The sequence below is a fragment of the Rhipicephalus microplus genome, chromosome 2, assembly GCF_043290135.1.
Source record: "Rhipicephalus microplus isolate Deutch F79 chromosome 2, USDA_Rmic, whole genome shotgun sequence".
Lineage (NCBI taxonomy): Eukaryota > Metazoa > Arthropoda > Arachnida > Ixodida > Ixodidae > Rhipicephalus > Rhipicephalus microplus.
In genome coordinates this window covers 80,849,988-80,876,426 of record NC_134701.1, presented here as the reverse complement: position 1 = coordinate 80,876,426, position 26,439 = coordinate 80,849,988, and the positions used below count along the sequence as shown (strand labels likewise).

At 43.0% G+C, this 26,439-nt stretch overlaps 3 non-coding genes across 3 annotated transcripts; 1 reads left to right on the top strand and 2 right to left on the bottom strand.

The window, feature by feature from the left end:
- Positions 1-16,020: 16,020 nt before the first annotated feature.
- On the bottom strand, positions 16,021-16,090 carry TRNAG-GCC (transfer RNA glycine (anticodon GCC)). The gene has a single exon. It is a non-coding gene; the product is annotated as a tRNA-Gly (tRNA).
- Positions 16,091-18,974: 2,884 nt separating this feature from the next.
- TRNAG-GCC (transfer RNA glycine (anticodon GCC)) lies at positions 18,975-19,045 on the top strand. The gene has a single exon. It is a non-coding gene; the product is annotated as a tRNA-Gly (tRNA).
- Positions 19,046-22,868: 3,823 nt separating this feature from the next.
- On the bottom strand, positions 22,869-22,939 carry TRNAG-GCC (transfer RNA glycine (anticodon GCC)). The gene has a single exon. It is a non-coding gene; the product is annotated as a tRNA-Gly (tRNA).
- Between the last annotated feature and the right edge of the window lie 3,500 nt (positions 22,940-26,439).

Below are 26,439 nucleotides of genomic sequence, written 5' to 3'. Positions count from 1 at the left end.
TAAACACTTTTTGCATTATGCTAACTCTGTGAAGTGACTCGAAGTGGTGACGTGCTCGTGAGATTGCTTTGTGGCACAGATCGCAGATTTTATACACCTAAAAAGCGAATAATCATCAAAAAAAATGCTAAAGCGACACGACATTTTCAAAGAAGCCCAATGAAGAGGAAATTCATTAACCTTCTCAGACCTAGAAATATTTTAATTATTATGTCTAAAATATTGCACCAATCTGAAGTGGTATTTCACAAGTGACCTTATTTAATTCCGCGAAACTATATGGGCAACACTGAGAGCACATATTTACTTTCGAACATTGTCTCCAGGGTAGTCCCCCGTTCGGCTCAACGCACGTTTTCTAGTGCATGAATGGCGTTACTTGTAGGTTCACCCAACATTTAAATGCATGAGCTGAATACATAAAGCAATCCACAAGAGCCCTTTTTAGTGAACGTGCTGACAACTAAAATGACTATGTTGGCTGGCGAAATGCGCCAAAACCGAAAAAACGTGACAAGTGTCTGAAAAATTTGAGAGCGACTCGAAAATAAAAAGCCCAAATTCGCTTATTATAAGTGGAACCGCAAATTCTGCTTCAAATAATTAAGGCAACACGTGCACTGTCATAAACTTGGATCGAGCGACTGTTGCTGAGAAATGAGGCATCCAATAAGAAACCGCGAAAGAAAAACCCTCAGGCCTGCACGGAACGCGCAGCAAAGTCCCAGCGAAAGCTTGAAGAGCGACCTTTCAGAGCCTTTTCTAAACACTCTTTGGGTAAGTGTTGCAAGCACACTGGCTGCGTACCCACTGCGCCATAAATAATCATATATTTCTCGCATTAGGCCGGCATACTTTGCTTTGCTTTTGCTTTGCTTTCCTTGACCATCTGGGTTTCTTTAACGTGCACCCAAATCTGAGTACACGGGCCTACAACATTTCCGCCTTCATCGGAAATGCAGCCGCCACAGCCGGGACTTGATCCCGGAACCTGCGGGTCAGCAGCCGAGTAACTTAGCCACTAGACCACCGTGGTGGGGCATGAACCAAAATGTGCATGGCAGGGTAAGATGTTTTCACGAATATGATGTTCTTGTAAAGACATGAATAATGTCACAATCCCGTCGCGTACGTCGTCAAACACTTTCCGCAAGACAGTGGCACATACCCATGGGGGGATATCTGCTACTGGTTAGCGGGTATGTGCCACACGTGACTGACACTTCGTATCTACCCAGGAACGACGAGAACACAAATAGGCAATTTCATCGCACGAGCGTTAAAAAATACCCGACATCGATAGCGTTGACTCGACGAATGCAAAGAATGAATGTCAGGGTCCCAAACCCAGGCATTCTGCGTGGCAGTGAAGCATTTTACCTCAGAGCTACGCCAGGTTTCGGAACTACTTTTCAAATAGACGCTAATTTTCGCGAAACGTCCACAGTGGTTACAGTGCTGCCTGCTCAATTTTATAAACATCACACATGTACTCCGTCGGTATAGCCTTCACGTCGGGTTAACGTCAATTATGGTTAGTTGCCGTGCGCTGAAGTTGATTTATGCAGCAATGCCCAGGGCCAGCATATTCGTGAACATCAGCGCTTCATATCAGCTTCTGGTGTTGCTAATACGCATGCTCTAGTTGGCATCAATGCGCAAGTGTAAACAGCTGGTTATATAAACATCTTCAGCTTTTCAACATATGCCTGTGCGTGCAACATTTGTGCATATATTTAGCGTCATTTCATGATGTGTCGCTCAATAAAATGTTGAAACACGGTCACCTTACTTCCGTATGCTTCGCATAATGTTGATTTCTAGGTACGTGGGATCTGCCGAATTTTTTTCTGCTTTATTATCTTTTTTCACTGTTGTCTTGGGCACGCATTCGTATATGAGGAAACAAAGGAGAAGTATGAGTGAAGCAGAGTTAACAGTTCTACCTAAAGTAACTGCATTCGGGCTGCTTTCTTTATCATAATTGCTTGTAGAATTTCTCATCGCTTGTCGCGTTTTCGTTTTTGTTTTGATTTCGTGGTGGGGGGAGGAGGGGGCTTGTTTGCATGTTCATCCAGGAAAGTTCTCTTAGCTACCGTCACCCTCACCAATAGCACGTGAGTTGAGTGCTGTGTTAAGACATGTATGAGGGAATGAGTGGAAGGTAACGTTAATCAAGCACTGGCAGATGTGCATGAAATGTTTTGAAAACTACTGTGTAGACAGTGCTAAATTTGTAACTACGTGATTTTGTTCGTAGTTGCATAATTCATGATTTCTTGAACTCTCATCAATATTAGAGTGGCCTTTTTATTATATTTAAAACCATAGTCAAGACGGCGAGAGTTCATTCGTTTCCGGTTCTGGTAATTGAGCTTCCCCACGAAAGTCGGGCCCCTTCTCTTTCGGCATGTGTTGTCAGAATTATTCACTTGTTAGATTGCTTTTGTCTAGCAACCCTGGAGTGAAGTATTAGACAAGACCAATGCTGACTAAAGCTTAGATTGCTTCTACGCACAACCAAGATATCCTGGTAGAAGAAGCTTTAGTCACGTATCAATAAACACTGGGTGCAGAGGCTTTCCAAAGATTTCAAATGTACACTTCAAGCATCGTTAAGCATATGCAAGACATCGTAAGAATTTTAGGGGCGAAGCTTCTTATAGCGGCTCTTAGCCGTTGTAGTAGTGTGTAACAAGTATAACATTTTGACCTCCAAGGTGGTGCCGGTGAGAGATTTCTTCTGTGCGTCATTGAACAATAAAAGATAGTGCTCAATGTGCGTGTTCGATCCAACCATTTCCTCGCCTATCTAGGCCTTTCGACCACGTTTGAATTGATCTATATGGGCATCTTTCATTCACGGCTTTGGGAAACCGTTGGATCGTTGTCACTGTTGACTACTTGACGCGATACGCAGAAACAGTCGTTTCGCCTGCCGCCACATCACCTGACGTATCATCCTTTCTTCTGCGAAACTTCATTCTCCATCATGGCGCACTGTGTGAACTTATCAGTGTTAGTGGATGTGTGTTCCTCTCTGAAGTCGTCAACGCACTCTTTGCTGAATGTCGTATCATTCACCGCACTACCACTGCCTACCATCCGCAAACTAATGGCTTGGTGTAAAGATTCAACCATATCCAGGACGACATGATATTCAAGTATGTTGCCTCAGACCACTCCAATTGATACCTATTTCTGCCATTTGTGAAGTACGCACATAACACTGCTCCACAGGTGACTGTGGGCTTTTTGCCATTTTCTCTGTTGTATGGCCGAGACCCTTCCACCACTCTAGATACCACTCTGCCCTGCCACCCCGATTCATCCGAGTCTACGGCCATCTCTGAATCTGCCCACTGCACCGAGAAATGCGCTAAGCTTGCCCAGTCGTTCACAACCATCGACCAATGGAGACAAACACCTCGACGTGACAATAATCAGCCGTACTCTAACTTCGTTCCGGGCACTCTTGTGTGGCTTTAAATCCCCGCTCTCCCTACAGGCTTTTCCTCGAAGCTTTTTTCAAAATACCAGGGACCCTACCACACTGTCTCGCAGACTTTACCTGTAAACTACGCCATCCACAGACTAGCGCTTTCGGGGTCGGGAAACCGTTTACGTACAGCTTTTGAAGCCATATTACGATCCGCTCGTACTATGCTCTTTTTGAGTCGCCAGGATGGCTCCTTTACTGACTGAAGACGAATTGTAGTGAAGAAGAATGCCCACTGCTGCAGCGACTTCGACACATTGGTGTGAGGCGCGAGCTAAGGCTGCCTGGTTGCTGCTGCGACACTTCCCGTATAACCAGCCAGCTCTTGCCGCTTCTGCACTGACGCTGCTACCTATTTTGACCTTACATTTACATTATATTTGACCTTGCATTTATAATATACATGCTTTAACTCATCGAAATGGAGTATGTATTATAAAATATTTATTGCGCAAATGAGAAGTCAGTGCGAAATTGACACGTAACACCTTTATTGCATATTCGTATGTTACGCTATTAGGCACGGACACTAACTAGCTGTATTTTGATTCACGGCACGTGTCAACCGTGTGAAGTAATTTTTTTTTCCTTAAAGGGCCCCTAGATCACCCAGGGGTCGAAATTTACTAGAGGTGAGGAAGCTGTGCTCGAGTTTTAGAACGAACACGTAGCCGCGAGAAGTTTTCGAAACGATGCCGTAATAGCGGAGTTACACGCGTTTGAAGATCGAAACACCATGATCGCGTCTTTCTCTCTTTCACCACTACCCTCTTTCATAACCGCATGGCCCCTCCTCGCTGAGTCAGCTGAGTGCCCCTCCTCATCTCACCTGGCATAGGCACCACTGACGTGCTGTGGGAGACACCGTCTATTTCTGGTTGCAGCCATCCGCCACTCCAACGCCCCAGCTCACCGTCAACTGTGTTGTGTGTGTCATCTGGGTGAACTGATTGTTGACTAACCACTTTTGCTGTCATGCCGGCCTGTGCCCCTACGCTAGTGACTTGGCGGTGGCGTTACGAGCCACAGATGTCGATTCGCAAGCGGCAACACGACCAGGTACAGCATGGTGCGGGTGAACAGCTGTTTGCAAAGTGACCGGAAGTCGTCAGTTGTCGTTCGGCCAATCGGAAGCATCAAAATTGGTGACGTAATTGAGTTTCACTGTTGATGTCACACATCTCAATGTCGGAAATGGCGGGGATCGGAAAGGAGAAGGTATTGTTTTTTTTTCTTCAAAATTGTAGCACACCGGCTATTTGTAGCGCTGCGGCGTGTGGCATCGTTGATCGCGAAGGCATTCTGCACGAGATGCGCTTGTTTATTTGAAATGTTTGCGAAAATATCGGAGGGGGTTTTGGGGCCCTTTCAGAGATAGTGCTTTGAACTTATTTTCCGATCGAAATGGGACACGAAATTCACTATCGCAATTGGAATCACACCTTCAGCACGAATCCTTTTCTTGTGTGCTTTTGATGTTGTACGTGCGTTTCTTTTTCATTCATCGTACTTGTTCCAACTGATTGTATGTTGGGTTCCAGTATCGTTGTAATAACGTTAGTAGCATTTTGGTTTTGTTCAATTCTTCAAAGCACAGGAGCAAACTAACTCGTTGACCATTTCTTTTCCTTCTTATTCTTCTGTTTCATGCACCTATGTACGTTCTACTCTGCGAATATATCGTACAATAATGTAGTATCTAAAAAAGAAATAAGAGGAAGTGGCGTCGGCCAGAAATCGAGTCCGGACCACCCGCGTGGCAGGCGAGTATTCTACCACTGAACCACCGATGCCGATGCCCAGCTCGTAAAGAATTGCCTCATTCACTGCCCTTCAGTCGACTAAATGAAGATCACGCTCGGGGCCGTTTCACTAGCTCACATATACGCAATTTGGTATAAGGTGCCGTGAGTAGAGGATGAAGGTAAATGACACATTCAAACGTGTTAATCATGAAATAAAAGTCATGTACGCAACATTTTACCTCCGCCTCGTAACGTCTGGCTGATTTTAAATGGACATATCAATCTTCCTCATTCATTCTTCGCATATCATCGATTCCCACTGTACGTGGTATCTGCCATTTTTTATTTTCAAAGTGTTCTTATAGATTCTTCTTTATAATTTTCTAACTTTTTCTTGTTTTCAGTTTCTTTTGTCTGTACTAAATGCCTGTTTTAGATTGCCCACTTGTTATAATGCCTTTAGGATATGTAGAATATATAAATGAATGAACGACTGAATAAATGACCAACTATGTAACTGGCTGATAAATATATCCCTCTCTCTCTTAACACATACGGACAACGGCGTCTCATGTACGCCGGGGTTAAAGTTTTGAATGATCTCCCGTCATCCGTCTTACATCAACCAGGGTAGATCAGGCTTCAAAAGACTTTTTCTTGCATCAAACAACATCCAGCTTATGGAAGAAAAATCGATTTGATTGATATGTGCAGTTTAACGTCCCAAAACCACTATATGATTATGAGAGACGCCGTAGTGGAGGGCTCCGGAAATTTAGACCACCTGGGGTTCTTTAACGTGCACCCAAATCTGAGCACACAGGCCTACAACATTTCCGCCTCCATCGGAAAAGCAGCTGCCGCAGCCGGGATTCGAACCCGCGCCCTGCGGGTCAGCGGCCGAGTACCTTAGCCACTAGACCACCGCGGCGGGGCTATCGAAGAAAAATTGAAAATAACATCAACTTATAATACCTTGTACATGTTTTCCTACTGCTGCTGTTTTGGGGACGACGATAAAATTTGCAGCCTCTACCACTGACGGTGTACTGCAGTCCTGACGTGTGGTCTTCTGTATGTGTGTTATTGCAATGAGAACTACACACAGCTGTCTTATTCATAGTTTTTGTATAAACCGAGCGTTTGTTTTTAGCACTGTAATTTATCTTGAATATCTTTTTCCTATTCATACACATGCTTTTTATGGACAATTTTTTTAACACCTGTATATACTACATTTCCCCCCAAACATGTGGTTGTACATACATAGCCCCTGATTCATTTGTATTATGTTTTTAATGGATCCATTACTAGCCAATAGGCTAAGGATCCAGACATTCATGAATGTATTTGGTGAAAATGAAAAAGAGACAATAAACAATCTTGAATCTTGAACTCGCGGAACATGGGAGAGGCCTTTGTCCTACAGTGGACGTAGTCAGGCTGCTGATGCTGATGGTCATGATGAACAGCAGGTATCTCTCATCACAAAGTGGTTATCCCGACACTTAATTTCTTAACCAAATGAAGTCATCGTCATCATCAGCAGCAGCAGACTACGCTCACTGCAGGGCAAAGACATCTGTTTCGCCAATCAACTCGGTTCAGTGCCTCTTGCTGCCGTGTTCTAGCTGCAAACTTCTTTATCTCATCTGCTTACCTGATTTCTGTCTCTTTTGCACGCGTTTGCTTTCTCTTAGAATCAAGTCGGTCGAAAGTGGTTATCCTGCCAACGCCCTACGTGCCCGGCCAATGTCCACTTCTTCTTAATTTTAACTTTGATATCCTTAAACCACGTCTGTGTCCTGACCAACTCTTCTCGATTCCTGTCTCTTGAGGTTGAACCAATAATTTTACTTTCCATCGCTCGCTGCGTCGTCGCCAAATTGAGTTGAAGCTTCTTTGTAAACATCCAGTTTTCTGCTTTGTAGGTAATTAATTACCGGTAAGATGTAGTTTTTATATACTTTTTTCTTGAGGGAGAATGGTAGACTTTGATTCATTAATCGAAAATGCTAGCTGAATGTGCTCTAATGCATCTTTATGTTTCTACCTATATCACTCTCGTGAATCAGCTCCGTGGTTGCTACCTCCCCTAGGTAGCTGTATTTTTTTAAAACTTCCAGTGTCTCGCCACCTATCGCTGAGTGTTGTTCTCTCCCTAAACTACTGCACGTTACATTTATTCTATGCATACTTTTGGGAATCAAAATAAATCGTTAGTTTAAGGCATGCTAGCTAGAAATAAATATAATAAGGTTCCATTCTTTGCCATTTTTTCACGGACCCAGGTTGGCTGTTTAATAGATATGCAGGCTTCCAATGGCGATCTCTTTGCGAGCCTTACGACATTGAAACCTGTCTGTACAGAAGTACTTGAGCATTTATTTTGCATCAATTCAGCAACAGCAAGAAATAGCAAAATCAGCTTAATAACTAAATGTAGCTCTAAACTTGCAGCGCACACCTCACAGAGAAAGCACGCACGAATTTAGCATTCACAAAATCAACGCGGACTAACAACTTATACCACTCGGCACATGAAGTGCGCTGTTCAAACAGACAGAAAAACGCGTGAAAAGAGTGCATAAGATACATAGTACAAGCGCGAAGAACTGTCACAATTCTTTTTGCGTCGTGTGTCAGCAGCGCACTCCTTTCGCAAACGTAGCCGCGCAGCGTGCGGAGTGACCTTCGTCCTCTCCCGAATTACGACCCTCTAAAGCACGCGCGCAGGAGAAAAAATGCTCCAAGTAGGCGGCGCTCGAAGAAGACAACCTTCAGCCAACGCCTAACGCGAGCTTGTCGCGCCATCTCGTCACTGATAATAACCAAAACGCGCAAAATTTGTGAGCTCTGAGGACAGCCAAGCCGTTTCAGGCGTATACATAGGGTTTTCCCCTGGCATGTTTGACAATCTACGCTTTTTGGCGTGTTGCATGGTTAGCGCCGTGTGCAAAGGATTCGAGAAGTTGCTGGCTTGAGTCCGCCCGAGCGACGCTTGCCGTCAATTTTTTTTTTTTTGCAATCACTTAGAACATATTTTTCAACGTCACTTCCGGAACGAAAGTACGTCAGCGCAGCCGTGGTGAACTACAGCATAAAGTACTTTCGCGTGAAACGTCTAAGCGTCTTACAAGTGTGGCAGCGTGGGCTAGTAGGTATGACATGACAATGGATATAGCGCGAGAACAGAACGACGACAAAGAGACAAGAAGGACACGAGCGCTGAATGTGCCGTCATCCATGGAATACACTGAAGACATTACAAATGAGGCTATTGAATAAAAACGAATGGTGGGCATGGTGTAAACACCACCCATCATTATAACAGTGGATTAATTTAGGGGGTGAATGCTGGAAAATGTCCACCATGGCGCATAGTGGGATATGGTGGATGCTGCAGTGCCGGCAACGCTTGAGCGCGAAATGGCGTCAGAATCACCGTGACGAGCTGCCACAAAAAATAAAATAACTGTATAAAAAACGATGTAAAAATACCCGTTCTGTAAAAAAACAGACAAACACGAAGGATCGAACGTGCACCTTGCGCATTGCCGATCGGAGACACTATATAGCCACTGCGCCATACCAACATGATGTATACAAAATTGCTCGTTCACATACAAACTTATGGTTCAACTTCAGTTCCGTTTGTCCTCTATTCGACATAGACGAGATCCGCACCTGCTGCTAAATTTTCCAAATTTATTAAACACAAGCAACTGCTGCCTGTATCAATTGCCACTGCGATAATGGCACCGGCGCTATGTTTTTGTTACAACTCACAACCACAAGAAAAAAAAACCAGGTGGAATGCGCGGCAGGTACAGTTTACGGGTGAAATCTACCAAGTTTAATATCTGATTCTCGCTCGTTCCGAAGGGTGACATCTGTTCACGCTTTATGACACCTCTAGGCTCATTTCATAGATACGCCCACCTAATTTATTCCATTGAGTATTGTGATACTTTTTGCACAACGTAGAGTGCAGTCGTGCCAGCGCACTGCTGTAGCTCTATCGCTATCGCGATAGAGCTACAGCAGTGCAACAAATGCATAACGGCTTGGCCAAAACAAAAGCAGTGTGCCGGAAACATTATGCTATCATATTGGTTCCCCAAGCATACGAATTGCCAAGTCTCTGTTCTCGCATAAAAGCTAGAGAAGTGCCGGCGAGTGCGACCGGCGGCTGTCTGTGAGGCGAAACGTTTGTTCTCTGGGAGTGCTGGAATCGTGTCGCATCGATGTTTGTTGCTTCTTGCGCGTTCTACGTACACAATAAAAATGTTTCATTTAGGTTAATTAATGTCAAGGCTGTGCTGTATTGTCATTCTTACTCGTATAAATTGTGTATTCTGAAACCCAGAAGCGTGGATAGCACAATTGTTAGGGCTTGGTCGGTAGGCCTAACCTTTTATGGAAATGGAGGTGGTAAAACATGTAGTGTACAGATCTCAGCTTGGTACCTTGTATGTATTGCCCGCCATTACAATCCCACCCATCAGATGCTTACTGCTCCCAAGCATTATTTCAATGATGAGCAGAGCTTCCCAACTTTGTACACCATGTGGCCCGCCATAATAAGCACCACGCATTATCTGCTTAGTGCTTCCCAGCATTACCGCAATGGTGGGCATAGCCTCCCTTGATTGCCCACTATCTAGCCTCTTCGTTCCGCCATTGTTTCCACTTCACCCATCTTCTGTACACCATGCCACCCAGTATATGTTCCGGCATATTCACCAAAATTTTCACCACGTCCTGCCCTATCCACCATAATTTTCACTATATACCCGCTATTATTTCCACTACGACCACCGTGTTTTCCAGTATCCACCATGGTAGTTTTTCCGTTAGGGGCGCTTCAGTGGTTGAGGAAAGAAGGAGCACAAACAAACAATCATGAACACGTCCAAGAAGCTACCAATAAGCTGTGTACAACAATCAAAGAGAAAATTCTCAGACAAACACAGTTATCACACACACTGCTGTCATTGTTTACGAAATCAACTCCTGTGAAAATCTGAAGCGCTGTGACGCCGACTTCATCATCTGACACCTTTTTGTAAACGAGAAAGCCTGCGGGACGAGAAAATGATGCATTCTGCTTTAATTGACCGTTTCAAAAATGTATGTAGTGATGACGATTCTGTACCATGCTTTTTTACAAAACTTTTTTCTCTTTCTGGCCTTGTTATTTCAGAACACAGAGTTTTGAATTTATTGTCACAGCTAAATATAAAGAAATATTAAGGACCTCATGGTTTGCCAGATGGTCTTAAAAATGTCATGCAAAGTGGTCTGCGAAATCCTTATTTTACTTTACGAGTTCTATTAACAAACGAACAATACTACAACACTAAAAGTTTCTAATATGAAGCCACTGCACAAATTATACAACATAGCTTCCAGAAAACTAAACAACAAAAACGCCAGGCCTGCGCGGAAGGTACTGCACAGTCTGAGCGAAAGCTACAAGAGCGGTGTTTTAGAGTCTTTTCTGAACACTCATCGGGTAACTGCCGCAAGCACACTTGCTGGGTACCCACTATGACATTATTATATTAATTTCTGGGTCGTAGGCCAGCGTTCGCTACGCTATCTTTCGTCATTCTTCTGAGAAGCATGGTATCCGTTCAACACTTGTAAGAAATTTTTGGCCAATGGCTCATGTAGTGGCTGGCGATGATGAGGAATGATGCCTGAAGGTATGCACCACTGCTTATATTTGGTGATGAATAACAAGCTTTTGTAAATGGTTGGATTATTGGACGGCCCACTCGTTACGCTATTCACATTGTGTGACGACTCGTGTTTTTTTTTTTTTTGCAGTTATAAGGCGCTTTATTACTCATACTGAGGTGTTCCCTTTCCCGACATCGAGCCTGTCTAGGGCAAGTTTGCGAACAATTCCTAAGCACAGGCGTGACTCAGTGGTGGAATATTGGGCTGGCACGTAGCGGACCCGGGTTTAAGCCCCTCTGTGTCCTTGGTACTAGGTTCTTTTTTTTCATTTGGTGTGATATTGCTTACGGACACTGGCAGTGGCGGCGACGGACAACTACGGCACTACGCGTGACCCAAGTTGTGATCTCATAACAGGTTTCGCTTTAAAAATTATTGTCCGCATTCTCCAACTTCAATATGATGATGATGATGAAGCTTCGGCTTTGCTGGCACTCACCCACAAAGGGGGATCGGCCAAGAACCGGGCAGCAGGATCATCAAGTGTGTTCAGTCAGGCATTCAGGTAGTCTCGTAGCCGTAAATAATAACAATAGGCTAACAGGATAATCTCTTTGTTGCCCTTATGTACTCGCACACAGCAGAGAAAACCTCCCTGTGGCTTTAACCTAATTTAATCCCTCCGAAGGATAAAATTAGCTCCACGTTTATTTTTAAACCTAGCTTCTCAATTGGTTCGACCAGGTATCTTTTCTTTTGATAAGCATAACGTTTACAGGATAAAAAGAAATGATCTATTGATTCCGATTTCTTGCAAAAGAGACTCAACGGAGATGCTGTTAGTCCAGCTTTATGGAGGTAGTAATTGAGATGCGGAATTCTGCATCGTAATCTGGTGATTGTAGTTTCTAACTGCCGAGATACACACCACTGTTTGTTCCAGCAATATCTTAGATGTACGAAGTCTCTGACTTTATCCAATGATAATTTTTCTATTTCTTTGTGCAAACAAGCCTTTCTATATCTGAGTGCTGTTACGTAGGCAAAATCAGGTAAAATAGGTAAGATTGGTCCGCTTAAAGATGCTTTGGCTAACAAGTCTGCCATCTCATTTGGATAAATAGCGCAGTGGCCGGGTATCCATAGCAAGTAAATTTTTTTCAGGTTTTCTGGTAATAAACTGCTAATCATACTCAATAATGTCATTTTTTTGCTGTAGATAGCGCAGTGCATACTGAGAGAGAATCAGTAAGTACGACCGCTTCTGATTCGCTTGCAGGAAGTTTACGAAGACTAGAATTATAGCAAATAATTCAGCGATGAATATAGGCGTGTAATCTGGTAATCGAACTGAGAAAGACCAGTCGAGAGAAGTACAGAAGATGCCTGTTCCAGCCTTTTTGTTCAATACGGATGCATCCGTCGCAATAATGTTGTTTATGGACAGATGAGTCAAGTAATCTTTTAACCGAATATTTAAATATCGAAGGGGCAGTTGTTTTGCATTGGAGGGGAAAACTTCAATATTCTGAAAGCTCCTAGAACATATTGGTGACAAATACTGCACTTTGTTCTCCTCGTCAGCTGCACACGCGCATAGTTCAGGAGATTGGCATCATGCTTGTAGCAATATATTTTTTTAATTAACGTAAACCTTTAAGACATATGCAGCATGGTTTTAAAAAAGGCGTCTCGACAACGACTCAGCTTGTTGACATTGTGCATGAATTTGCGAGCACCGTAAACAGTGGGAAACAAAACGATGCCATATTTATGGATTCTAGCAAAGCGTTCGATAAACTCTCAAGGTAAACTGCTTCATAAACTACGTGCTACGTGAAAGAATGCCGAAAAACAACATGAATTGAACAATATACCTGACTCACCACCATCAATTTGTCAATAAGAATTAAAAAAGTGTCAGAGAAATTACCTGTCAAGTCGGGCATCCCACAGGGAATCGTTCTGTAACCCTTGCTCTTCCTGTCATACATAAACGATGTCATCGCCATCTTATTCGTAAAATTCACGGTTTTCGTTGAGTACTGCATGCGTGTTGTATGAGGAAAAAATTCGCCAGGTCTCATGTACTTTGAGAATCAGTGTTGTGCGATGCATGCGCATGCAATATAGCTGCATAGTAATTATTAATGTGCTTGACGTTAAGCAGTTACGCTGGAGTAATGTACACATGCACACACTGACATACGTTAAACAGCCACCTATTCTTTATATCACCCGCTGTGTATAGTTGCGTAACGATGCTAACGGAAATATTAATATTGGCAACACTAGAAATGGTAAGCTGATATAAAGCGCTGTAGCTCGTGAGGGTAATAGGCTTGGTCACTGCCATATGAATAAACTTAAGCGGATGACACTTGGCTACAATTGTTAGTCGAATTGAAAGGGTCAGGCTGGCAACATAAGGGGAGGAGGACGACACATGGAGGTGAAAAGAAAATGTCGCACGCGTTGCTTCATTGTAACTCATCATTGCCTCTTTTTTAATTAAACAATTTCTCTTTTAAAACTATGAGTATGTGAAGAAATTTCTAATACAATTGATATTAACCCGACATGACAGTTGTATTATAGCAGTACATATGTAGAGTTCATGAAACTCAAAAATCAGCACTGCAACTACAGTCGACGTTCCACAATCATTACAGTCTATTAAAAATGTAGTTCCGAGACCTGGCGTGACTTTGTGGCAGAAAGCTCTATTGCGACGTAGAGTGCTAAGGTTTGAATCCAGCTGAAAATATGAAGTTTATTTTTTGCATTCGTCCGGTGAACACGGCTGATTTCAGCTTTTATGATGTTAACCGGTCTTGACGACTATATCGAACGAGTACCTATGTAATGTTCAGATGCAACAATAATAATAATAATAATATTTCTGGAATTTAACGCTCCAAAACCACCATATGGTAATAAGAGAAGCCGTAGTAGGGCTCCAGAAATGGCGACCACCTGGGTTCTAGAACGTGGCCCTCAACCTAAGCACACGGACCTTGAGCCTCCATTGAAAATGCGGCCACCGCGGCTGACATTTATGTAATGTTCATAAAATTGGAAAGCCACCACTGCAAGCCCAATTGGTGTTTCACAATCATTAGGACTATTAAAATTTAGTTCAGATATTTAGCGTGGCTTTGTTGTATAATGCTTGATTGCAACACATAATGCTGCTAGAACAATTCCTGCTAGAACACTGACAATTGTTTTTTGCATTCGTTCGATGAACGCTGCCGATGCCTGCTTTTTCTTAACGCTCAAGCGTTAGAATTACCCATGTGTCTTCTCGTCGTTCCCGGGTAGATATAAACTGTCAATCCCCTGTGGCACATACCCGCATAACAATGACAAATACCCGGGAATGAATATGTGCTACTGTTTTTCGGAAAGTGTTTGACTACATACGCGACAGACTTGTGACATTATTCATGCCATAACCAGCCAGTCGTATTTGTGAAACCATTTTACCCTCCCATACTAAGTTTGATTCACCGAAGTTGACGGGGCGATCATGAGAGTACCGAGACTTTTGGCAGATAGATAGATAGATAGATAGATAGATAGATAGAAAGATAGATAGATAGATAGATAGATAGATAGATAGATAGATAGATAGATAGATAGATAGATAGATAGATAGATAGATAGATAGATAGATAGATAGATAGATAGATAGATAGATAGATAGATAGATAGATAGATAGACAGATAGATAGATAGATAGATAGATAGATAGATAGATAGATAGATAGATAGATAGATAGATAGATAGATAGATAGATAGATAGATAGATAGATAGATAGATAGATAGATAGATAGATAGATAGATAGATAGATAGATAGATAGATAGATAGATAGATAGATAGATAGATAGATAGATAGATAGATAGATAGATAGATAGATAGATAGATAGATAGATAGATAGATAGATAGATAGATAGATAGATAGATAGATAGATAGATAGATAGATAGATAGATAGATAGATAGATAGATAGATAGATAGATAGATAGATAGATAGATAGCCTACAGTATGCGAAGATATGTTTCGCGTTTCATAACAGAAGAAGAGCAGCTTTGCTTACACGGGCAATTTTATAGAGGTTGATTAATGCAAGCAATGGTGAATGTGTATAATTGTGAAATGATGGTATGCATGCACTTAAAATTAGAAAGAAACGCCACAATCGTATTGCAGAACACGCTCCTTGGCCAGACGTTACGCATTATAAACACCTGCTTCCTTACATGAAAAGTGATCAGTTGTGGTCTAAGCACCTTAACACAGTGATAGCAAACAGCCACCGTAGGTTTTTTTTTTTTTTGAAGACATGTAGTATGCTCATCCGCATCACCAATATGCCTCTTTGCATATAAAACACTCGTCCGCCCTGCATACGGGACCCTTCACTAAAACTGACATAAGGAAACCAGAAAGCTTACAAGCAAAAAGACAAGAGCTGTCAGCTTTGTCTGTAATAGGTATGGCCAAGCTTGAATCATCAACTTGATAACTCAAAGTAGATGACCTGCTATAACCTATCAAAATCTTGCATGTCATCTAAATGTCTTTGTTGGAATAATGAAAATCACCACAAAATCAACACGTCCCACCTTTTTGCGTATTCGTCTGGGTACGCTTCCTACGAAAGACATTCACTAGCTGTGTCTCCATTGACGGCCCGTGTCAACTGTTTGAAGTAATTTTTTTCCTAAAGAGATAGTGCCTTGGACCGATTGCCCGATGAAAATAAGACACATAATTCCCTATCGCAATATGAATCACACCTTCAGCACGAAACCTTTCCTTGCCCGACTTTGATGTTGCACGCGTGTTTCTTTTTCTTTCCATTACACGTGCCAAATTGATTGTATTTTTGATTCGCGAATAATTAGAATAACGTCAGTTGAATTTTGATTTCGCTTGGTTCTTTATATCACAAGTGCAAACTGACTCCCTGATCATTTTTTTCTTTTTATTATTCTGTTTTATGCAGCTATGTATGTTCTACACTGCCAAGATATTGTAAAAGTTTGGAGTATCTAAAAAGAAATAAAAAAACTTGCGTCGGCCGGGAATCGAACCCGGCCACCCGCGTGGCAGGCGAGTATTCTACCACTGAACCACCGACGCCGATATCCAGCGCATAAAGGATTGCCTCGGTCACTGCCCGTCCGCCGGCTAAATTTAGGTCACTGAACCGGCGTCAGATTCTCTGTCAGAGAAGTGACTCTTAAAAAGAGAAAAGAAGAGAAAAGTGAGCCCCGTTATTGTCTGCTTCAGTGAGCGACACCGCCACAGTATCTCACGAGGGATGGGGGTGAGGAGGGATAAAAAGGATAGGAGTAAAGATGTAGGAAAGCCGAAGAAGGAGAAGAGAAGAAGAGACGTGAGGTGGTGAGCGAGAGCGAGAGACGACAAAATGAGGGGATAGAAGAGATTCTCCGTCAGATTCTGTCAAAAATACGTACGGCCAAGCTTCAATATTTACTCGATCTCGCAAAGTGGCTTACTTGCCATAACTCATAGAAATGGCGTATGTCATCTACAATAATTTATTGAACTAATATAAAGTCAGCACAAGATCGGCCAGTTACTCCTTTTTTTGCGTATTTGTCCACTTGCGCTACCAAATGAGACACTCACTTACTCTATCTACATTGACGGCACTTGTAAAATGATAGTAGTATTCTTTAAGCAAAACGATAATACCTAGGACAGATTGTACGATCAAAATGTGACACAAAATTCACTGTCGCAATTTGAATCAATCACACCTTCAGCACAAAGCCTTTTCAAGTGGGCCTTGTTGTGTTGTACGTGTGTTTCTTTTCTTTTTTTTTTACCCATGCAAATTGATTCTATGTTTGATTCGGGAATCGTTAGAATAACGTCGGTAGCATATTGGTTTTGCTTGATTCTTCAAAGCACTTGTGAAAGCTAACTCATTGATTAGTTTATTCTTTATGTTTTTCTGTTTTATGCACCTATGTATGCACTACTCTGGCAAGATATTGTTTTTTTTTTCTTTATTGCGTTCTTGACTACAGCTCAAGCTGATATGACAATCACCATCACATGTGTTTCATGCGTGATAACGCGTCAAACAAAGATATTACCTCTTCAACACAGTCGGTAGTCTTATACACATCTCGCATTTTTATACCAGCTTCCACGAAACACTCATTAACGGGTAGAACTGTCACATCACAGTGTCTGTACGATAGCATACTACGCCAAACCGAATGAAGACCAAGTAAAAATATAACATCCAAATTTTGCACAGAACTATCACAAGGCAAAAAACGAATTCCATATGAAGTAAGAGGTAAGTCTTTTTTTTTAAAGTCCTCTGTAAAATGTCCCAAAAGAAAATAGCGTTCTTACAATCAATAAACACATGTTCAATGGTCTCAGGTTTGTTACACAGGAGACAGCTGCTTCCCCATGGTACATACATCCCTCTCTTTTCAAGCCACTTTTTTACTGGCAAGGTTCCCGTATGAAGTTTAAAAAAGAAGGTTTTCACGTTGGGTGGTATACACATGTTTTTTCACTCGCTATAGTACGTCATGACCATAAGATTTTTTATACTTTGAACGGTACAGGGGCACCGGAAAAACATTCTGTAATAGGTCTTTCATAAGGCGCTTTCTTTTCCCATTAGTTAGGTAATCTATCGAAACCTCGCCCTTAACAAACGTTATGAGAACACAACTTCGCGCAAGAATGGTGACAAGGTGTGTCGTTCTCGCCTGTCTGAAGATACAAAGAAGTCAGGCATGTGGTATAACAGCGTTGTTTGAAATAAAGAACGTAAAAAAGAGTCTCTCTGGTCTCTAATGAGCAGGAAACGTGATAATACTTGGTTAAGAAACAGATGGCACAGAGACAACCCTCCTTGTTTAACTCGCCGAAACAAGTTCGTTCTAGATGTTCTCTCCCACGTAGAGCTCCAGATGAACGTGGCGAATATCCTGTGGACTTTGTGAATGCTTTTACGCGTACAACTAAGTACTTGCAAAAGATACATAATTTTAGCAGCCAGAAACACGTTGCATACAGCTGACCGAGAGAAAATTGATAAACCGACGCTTGCACGTGCACGTGCGTTCTTATAAGGAAATGGCGTTTCTTTCCTCTGAACATCCTGTTCCTTATATAGGTCACTGAGCCGGCCAGCGCTTGTTGGAAAGACATTGCGTTAGCCAGCCAGCCTAGAAATAATAGTGACATGTTTTGTAGCAGAAACTGCATTGTGACGCATTGTTAAGAAATTCCAGCTTTGCTATTGCATTACTTCATCGAACGCTGAACGAAATTTCTATTGCGGTTATTCAAGCCTGCAAGGTGAACGCCGGCGACTATACCTTTAGCTCGTGGCAGGTGTAAGAGGCACGAAATTTTTCAGCTGTGCACTAGATTCCGTGGTGGGTAATTGGTCCACTTGTTCATTTTGTTATAGCTTTCTTCATCATTATCATAATAATAATAATAATAATAATAATAATAATAATAATAATAATAATAATAATAATAATAATAATAATAATAATAATAATAATAATAATAATAATAGTAATAATAATAATAATAATAATAATAATAATAATAATAATAATATTAATAATAATAATAATAATAATAATAATAATAATAATAATAATAATATAATTATTATTATTATTATAATTCGAAAGGGCACCTAACAGATCCGGCTGAAAGCTTGCGTGCCTTATTTAGCTGCTACACGTCAAGGAAATGATCGCAGGTGTTCGTCGTAGGCATGAATATGCATTACAAATTCTGTTCAGGCGAAGCCAAGCAATGCAAAGGAAAGCTCGATTCTATTCAAACAGTCTGCCCCATTGCACTGTACGGGACAAAAGAGATCCTCGTTGCGTCAATGTCTCTCGCTACCGTGTTGCTTTGTAATCGTGCACTCACCGGCTCAGTGACCTACATTTAGCCGGCCTACGGGCAGTGACCGAGGCAATCCTTCACGGGCTGGACAACGGCGTCGGTGGTTCAGTGGTAGAATACTCGCCTGCCACGCGGGTGGCCCGGGTTCGATTCCCGGCCGACGCATTTTTTTTCTTTAATTTCTCTTTTACATAGTCTAATTTTGAACAACCAAGAAAATCAAAACGCTAGCGACGTCATTTTAATGATTCTCGAATCAAACATAGAATCAAACTGTACTGGTAGAAAAAGAAAAAGAAACACACGTACAACATTAAAAGACACACATTAGAAGGCATCGTCCTGAAGGTGTGATTCTAACGGCGATAGTGAATTTCGTGTCCCATTTTTTTTCGGCCAATCTGTCTTAGGTATTCTCTTTTTAGGAAAAAAAATACTTGAAACAATTGACACGTGCTCTCAATAGAGATACAGTTAGTGAGTGTCTGTCGTTTGGTAGCGTAACCGGACGAATACGCAAAAGTTATCATGTGTCGATCTTGTACTGACTTTTCATTAGTTCACAAAGGAAATTCAGATACCATACACGATTTCGATGAGTTATGGCAGGTAAGTCACATTGCGAGATCGGCTTATTTGTTGAAGCTTGGCCGTACGTATTGTAGATTTTTTTCCTTAGTAACAGATTCTTGTTGCTTACTAAGCTTCCGAGTTTTTTTATGACGGTTTTAGTGAAGCATCCTATACAATTACGGCATATTCTAATGCAGGGCGGACATATGCAAAGAGGCGTAATGCTGGTGCGGGTGATCTTAGTACGCGTCTTCAAAAGGGCAACCTGCGGTGCCAATTTGCCATCACCGTGCCAAGGTGTTTTGACCTTGGCACGGTGAATTTTTATCTAGAAGAACCAGGTATTTATAATGCGTAACGTCTGACCAAGGAACATATTCTGTACCATACCAATACATTGGAGGCTTTTTTTCTAGTGCTACGTATATGCCTACTGTCTTTTCAAAAATAATACACGTTCGCCATTGCTAACACCAATGATTTACCTCATTAAATGCCAGTGTAAGCTAAGCTGGTCTCCTTCCGTTGTTATACATTGCGAAGAGTTTCTTTGCTTACTATAGGTACTTTGAGTCAACGTTACCAAAATAAAGTCCCAAATAAATAATATAATAATATGTTGCCAAACAAATATTATAACAATAAAATTATTAGTATTACAATAAAATTATTATTATTATTATTATTATTATTATTATTATTATTATTATTATTATTATTATTATTATTATTATTATTATTATTATTATTATTATTATTATTATTATTATTATTATTATTATTATTATTATTATTCATGGAGTGCAGAACAAAAAGCTCGCATAATCTCCTCCCTTCGGGGAGAGGTCCGCTTCCTGCGTGAGATGCTGACGAACCGTACGCCCATCGTGCCTGTGGAGGCAGCTGCGGCCCTCCCGACAGATCGCAGATCGGTCACAACGGTGACGGGTCTACGATTTCCAAGCAGCCTGCATACTCTGGACAACCTCTCTCAAACACACTTTCTCCGTCGTCCACGCTAGTGGACGAGCTTTTGACACCTGGAACCCAGATTCTTCAAGCACGAATGATGGGGCAGACCAACGTTGCGTTAGCCACCTTTGAAGGATTGAAAGTGCCTCGCTATGTGCGATTCTACGGCGCCGAACTCCGCTGCTCTTGCGCGTACTCTTGCGGCGCCTGCAACCTTTCCTGGAAGAACACTCTTTCTTTGCTAACACACAATTCGGATATCGAGCTCATCTGTCTGCCCAAGATGTCCTTTTACAATTACGGGAGGAAGTCTTAGGACCACCGTCACGCGCCCAAACGAGAGCACTTGTCGCCTTAGATCTCAAAGAGGCGTTCGATAATGTTGCACATGAACTTATCCTTCGCAATGTTGCAGAGTCACATTGTGGGGCTCGTATGTACAACTATATCCGCGCATTTCTTCGAGATCGCACAGCTACCATCGGAATCGGGCCGCATCGATCAGGTACAATCCGCCTTGTAGGGCGTGGGACACCACAGGGCTCTGTTCTTTCCCCCACCCTATTCAATATCGCGCTTGCAGGGCTCCCCCGGCTTCTCGATCAGATCCCCGATGTCGCTCACGCTATATGTGCGGACGACATCACTATCTGGTGTACACGCGGTTGCGACGGTGCTATCCAAGAGCGACTGCAGCAAGCAGTCGACACTGTCTCTGAGTATGCGAGAAAAGGGGGCTTAAATTGTGCTCCACAAAAGTCGGAGCTCATAATCATTCGTTCCCGCAGCCCCTCACCTATGCCGCCCATCACTGTACACGTGGATGGTATACCCATACCACAGGTCAGCCGTGCTCGCATCCTCGGCCTACACGTCCAGGCGGATGGCAGGTCTAACTATACTGTTTCCCTTTTATCCCGACAAACTGAGCAAATTCTGGCCATGATCAGGCGGGTCTCTAACAGGCGCTCGGGTCTACGAGAAGAGGACCTGCTGCGCTTGGTGGAGGCATGCATCATCAGCCGTCTTACATACCATCTTCCCTTTCAGCGGTTGACCCAAGCGCAACGACTTCGCGTTGATGCCCTCATTCGTAAAGCGACGAAGCTAGCCCATGGCCTACCACACTATACGTCCACATACCGTCTCCTTAATTTAGGAACGCATAACACACTACGAGAACTACTAGAGGCGCATTGGGTCAGTCACCGCCAGCGCCTCTTGCTTACACGTACTGGCCGCTATTTCCTTGCACGGTTAGGGTACTCTGTCCCACCACTTGAACCTGAAGCCTGCCCAACGACCTTATCATCCGCCCTACGTAAGGTACTGAATATTCATTCCTTGCCGCGTAATATGCACCCAGTGCATGACAAAGGACGGCGTAAAGCTCGTGTGCGATACCTTAACCGCATGCTCGAAAACATCCCCGAATCTCAGGCTCTATACACAGACACGGCGCGCACTCAAGAGGGCTATACATCCGTAGTGTTGGATGGCACTGAATCCCTGAAGGACTCTGCTGCAATGCGCGGCACTAATGTCACGTACGGAGAAATTCTCGGCGTTGCTCTCGCCATACGACACGCCGTTCGTGTCCCAGGGGAAGTGTATATACTGACGGACTCGCAACAGGCATGCCGGGCGTTCCTATCAGGACATGGCATTCCGAGAGCGGCACAACAAATTCTCAAACAGATCCCGAAAAATGATTCAGTCACACCTTCCCGCATCCACTTAATGTGGACCCCTGGTCATGCCTCGCTGCCGGGCAATGAACGCGCACCATGCAGTAGCCCGCGATATTTCCCTCCGGGCGGCCCGGCGTGGTGAAATGACCAGTTCAGGGTGGGGGGATCCCTTGCTGCGTTACGGAGAGATTCTCCGTCATTATAGAAGCGTTCGCTGCCCTCACCTTGCGCCACCACCATCCTTCTCGAGAGAGGAAGCAGTGGCACTACGCCAGTTGCAAACCGACACTTTTCCTAATCTTGTCTCCCTGAACAAATTCTGGCCACACTATTATGCCGACAATTGTCCGGGCTGTGGCGGGTCACCCTCCATCTTCCACGTCACTATCGAGTGCACGGCAAACCTTTTCCCTCCATTACCACCCCTCCTCCGCCCGCTACGCAAAAAAGAGCTGTGGGACGACGCCCTCCGCGACGGACCTCCCGAGGTTCTGCGAGCCATCATACAACGGGCTCGACACGTCGCCGGAGTCGTCCTAGGGACCCCGGACTAGGGGTCCCTCCCATGCTTTTTGTTCTACCTACATAATAAAGATGTTTGTCTCTCTCTCTCCGTCGAATTCACCGCCAGCTGAAGACACGTCTGAGCGACGCACCGTGATTACTGCGAAAGTCCAGTTGCAGCTATGTATGTTCTACACTGCCAAGATATTGTAAAAGTTTGAAGTATCTAAAAAGAAATAAAATAAACTTGCGTCGGCCGGGAATCGAACCCGGGCCACCCGCGTGGCAGGCGAGTATTCTACCACTGAACCACCGACGCTTTTTTTTTGCTTTATTGCCTGTTTACAGGCGTATACATCAAACCACAAGCAGAACAAAAACAAGCAGTAACAGTCCGACAGAAACTTAAAATTCCCTAAGTGCTGCCAAGGGCTCCACCCTCGACAACCACTCAGGTAAAATCTCCTGAGTTTTCTGCAGTTCAACATACTTGGCCATACATTCACGGAAATACATTCGTGCAGGCCGTGCATCCTGATCGCGATAGAAACCCGCCATACGGGCCCGCCATAAACAGTGAAGTCCACATAGCATAATCAAATCAAAAGGCATTCCCTCTTCGTCCACGATTGGCAGAAATCTTATACCATATGAATTTAAAGGTAATTCTTTCTGTAACGTCCTTTGAAGTACATCCCAAAAATATACTCCTTCCCAACAATGTAAGAAAACATGGTCAATATTTTCCGGTTTTTTACAGATAAGGCAATTTGTCCCCCAAGGTAAGTAAAAACCACGGTCTGCTTGAAATGTCCTGACTGATAGTGTACCTGTGTGCAGCTTGAAAAAGAAAGACTTCGCGCCAGGAGCCACTTGCATTCTCTTCACTCTTTTAAGCACATCTTTCCCCTCACCTCCAGCGTACATGGCACGGTACAGCGGTTCAGGTAAAACAACATCGCATACATCTTTGTACAACTTCTTTCGAGTCACTGAAAACAAATATTCATTGGAAAATCTAACAGATAAAAACCGTACACTTAGAATAACCTCTTTAAGATACCCGCGCACAGCACCGGTCATGTCATGCGTGCTAACCACATATCCAGGTAAAGCCCGCGTCAGTCTCATTTGGCACACTGTACGTAAGAAAGGGTCCCTTGTGTAGCGAAAAAAAAAGAACCAATTTACGACTTGGCGTGTGAAAAGATGCGTTAAACCAAGCCCTCCGTGTTTCACTTTTCGAAACAGATTAGTTCGACTGCATCTCTCCCAGTTCGAAGCCCACACGAACACTGCGAAGATACGATGGAACTTCTGTATGTTTGCCCTTGAACAATGCAATACTTGCATCACATACCAAAGTTTTGAGGCAAAGAAAAGATTACAGACAGTCGCCCTAGCAAACACTGACAGATGATTACCGTTGCATCTGTTAGCTTTCGTCCGGATTTCTTTCGCTTGTTCTTGCCAGTAGTTCTCATTATCTTTATAAAATTCCAGTGGCACCCCTAAGTACTTGACAGGTGTGGTCACCCATTTAACATTGGCAAAATAGTCTGGTTTTGATGACCACTCTCCATGCCAGAAACCCAGACACTTTCCCCAGTTTACTAGACTGCCAGTTGCCTTGCCGAACCTTTTAACCACACTGATGGTAGTGGTAACACTATCTTGATCGATACAACAAACAGCCACATCGTCGGCATATGCCAAAATTTTAACTTCGGATTCTTGTAATCTATAGCCACGAATGCAACTGTTTTGAGCTATTGCTAAGCACAACGATTCTATATATAAACTGAAAAGTAGGGGGCTCAGCGGGCAGCCCTGACGAACAGAACGCTTTATGTTAATTGTATCTCCTAGCGTCTTATTGATTACCAGTCGGGTTGTGCAGTTCCGGTATGCCATAGATACTCCATCTCTGATTACAAAACCAACGTTGACATGGTCAAGAATGGCAAGCAAAAGGTTGTGGGAAACACAATCAAAAGCTTTCTCGAGATCAATCTGTAGAATGGCTACCCCTACTTGATTGGCATCGCTACACTCGAGCACACAGCGCATCTTGTGTATATTAGTCACAATGGAGCGTCCTATAATCCCACAAGTTTGGTGAGGCCCTACTAATTCTTTGATTACCCCTTGAAGTCGCCGTGCTAATACTTTCATTAAAATTTTGTAATCACAATTAGTTAGTGATATTGGTCTATACGAAGAAACTAATTTTAACTTCTCCGAGTGTTCTGTCTTAGGTATCAAAACTGTATGTGCTTCACTAAAGGACCTAGGGAGGACATTAAGTTTATAAACTTGATTGAAGACATCTGCAAGTACTTGGGATAATTCATTTTTGAACTCCTTATAAAACGAAGCACTAAGCCCGTCCGGCCCTGGAGATTTACCAGGATTCATTTTATCTATAGCCCTTTCTACTTCCGTCGGCGTTATAGATAGCTCTAAAGCTGATTTGGTGTTATCTGACAACTTCGGCATTCTGCTAAGGAACTCCTGCTTAAATTCCTCTGAATCAATGGGCGTGGCAGCGAAGAGTCCTTCGTAGTGTTTGCCAAACGCTCGTCCTATGCTCTCATTGTCCGAAACTTCAATACCGTTGACTTCAATGGCATCTATGTGATTTCGTCTGGCATGACTCTTCTCTAATCCAATCGCTCGCTTCGTCGGGCGATCATCCACAGTCATTGATGCTGCTCTGGCTCGCACTAGCGCTCCGCGATAGCGTTCCTCCTCATATACCTCTATCCTCTGTTTAATACTCCGCAAATCATCACCATATACTCCAGGTTTTTCACATTCAAGAGCTGTTAGTCTCTCAAGTGTTCGTCTAAGCTCTTTCTCATTCTTCTTAGATTCAAAAGATAAAACGCTAGATCTCTCTATTGCTTTTATTTTGATTCGCTGCTTGAATAGCTCCCATTCTTCTCCTATTTTGTCCATACACTCTTTGTTAATATTACTTATTTCTTTAATAACTGATGCGCTAAACGACTCATCCTTTAAGAGGTTAGAGTTCAATTTCCACTGTTCCCAAGAAAAGGCGTTCCTTTCTTTTTTTTGACCCGATATTGCATTTTACCAGACAGTGATCTGAAAAGGAAACAGGGACAACATTATAACTGCTACACTGGGTTATCGCATCTGCAGTAAGGTAAAGTCGATCCAAACGTGCATTACTTGTGCCTTGAAAGTGGGTATACTTCACATCTCGGGAGCTATGCAAACACTCCGCAACATCTACTAATTCGTGTTCAATAATCACCTGCGCCAGGACATCACTGCCTCTATCTTTAACGTTGCGCCTGCTTGATCTATCACTTTCATTCAAGACACAGTTGAAATCACCCACCAATAAGAGTTTCCTACCAGTACACATATGTTGTCGTAAATTAGAAAAAAAAACCCGATCTTTCCTGGCCAATAGTTGGAGCATAAACACATATAATGCGCCATTCAGTGTCACAATAAACAATATCACACCATACTACTCGGCCTGAAGAGCAAGGAAAGACATTTTCTATGACTAATCCTGGCAGTTTTCTAACAAAAAGAACACATCCCCCTGATGTGCCTATGGCCTGGCTCACAGTGGCAAAATACCGTGATGTAAACTTAAGCACCATGCTCCCAGTCTCCTCCTCGCCTTCAACTTTCGTCTCCTGCACTGCAAGAACATCCAGATTTTCTTCCAATAACAACCGGTAGACTTGGCTTTGCTTCTTCTTTGAAGCCAAGCCTCTAACATTCAGCGTGGCGAAGCTAAATGATACTTGAGGCGCCATTACAACCATGTGGGGG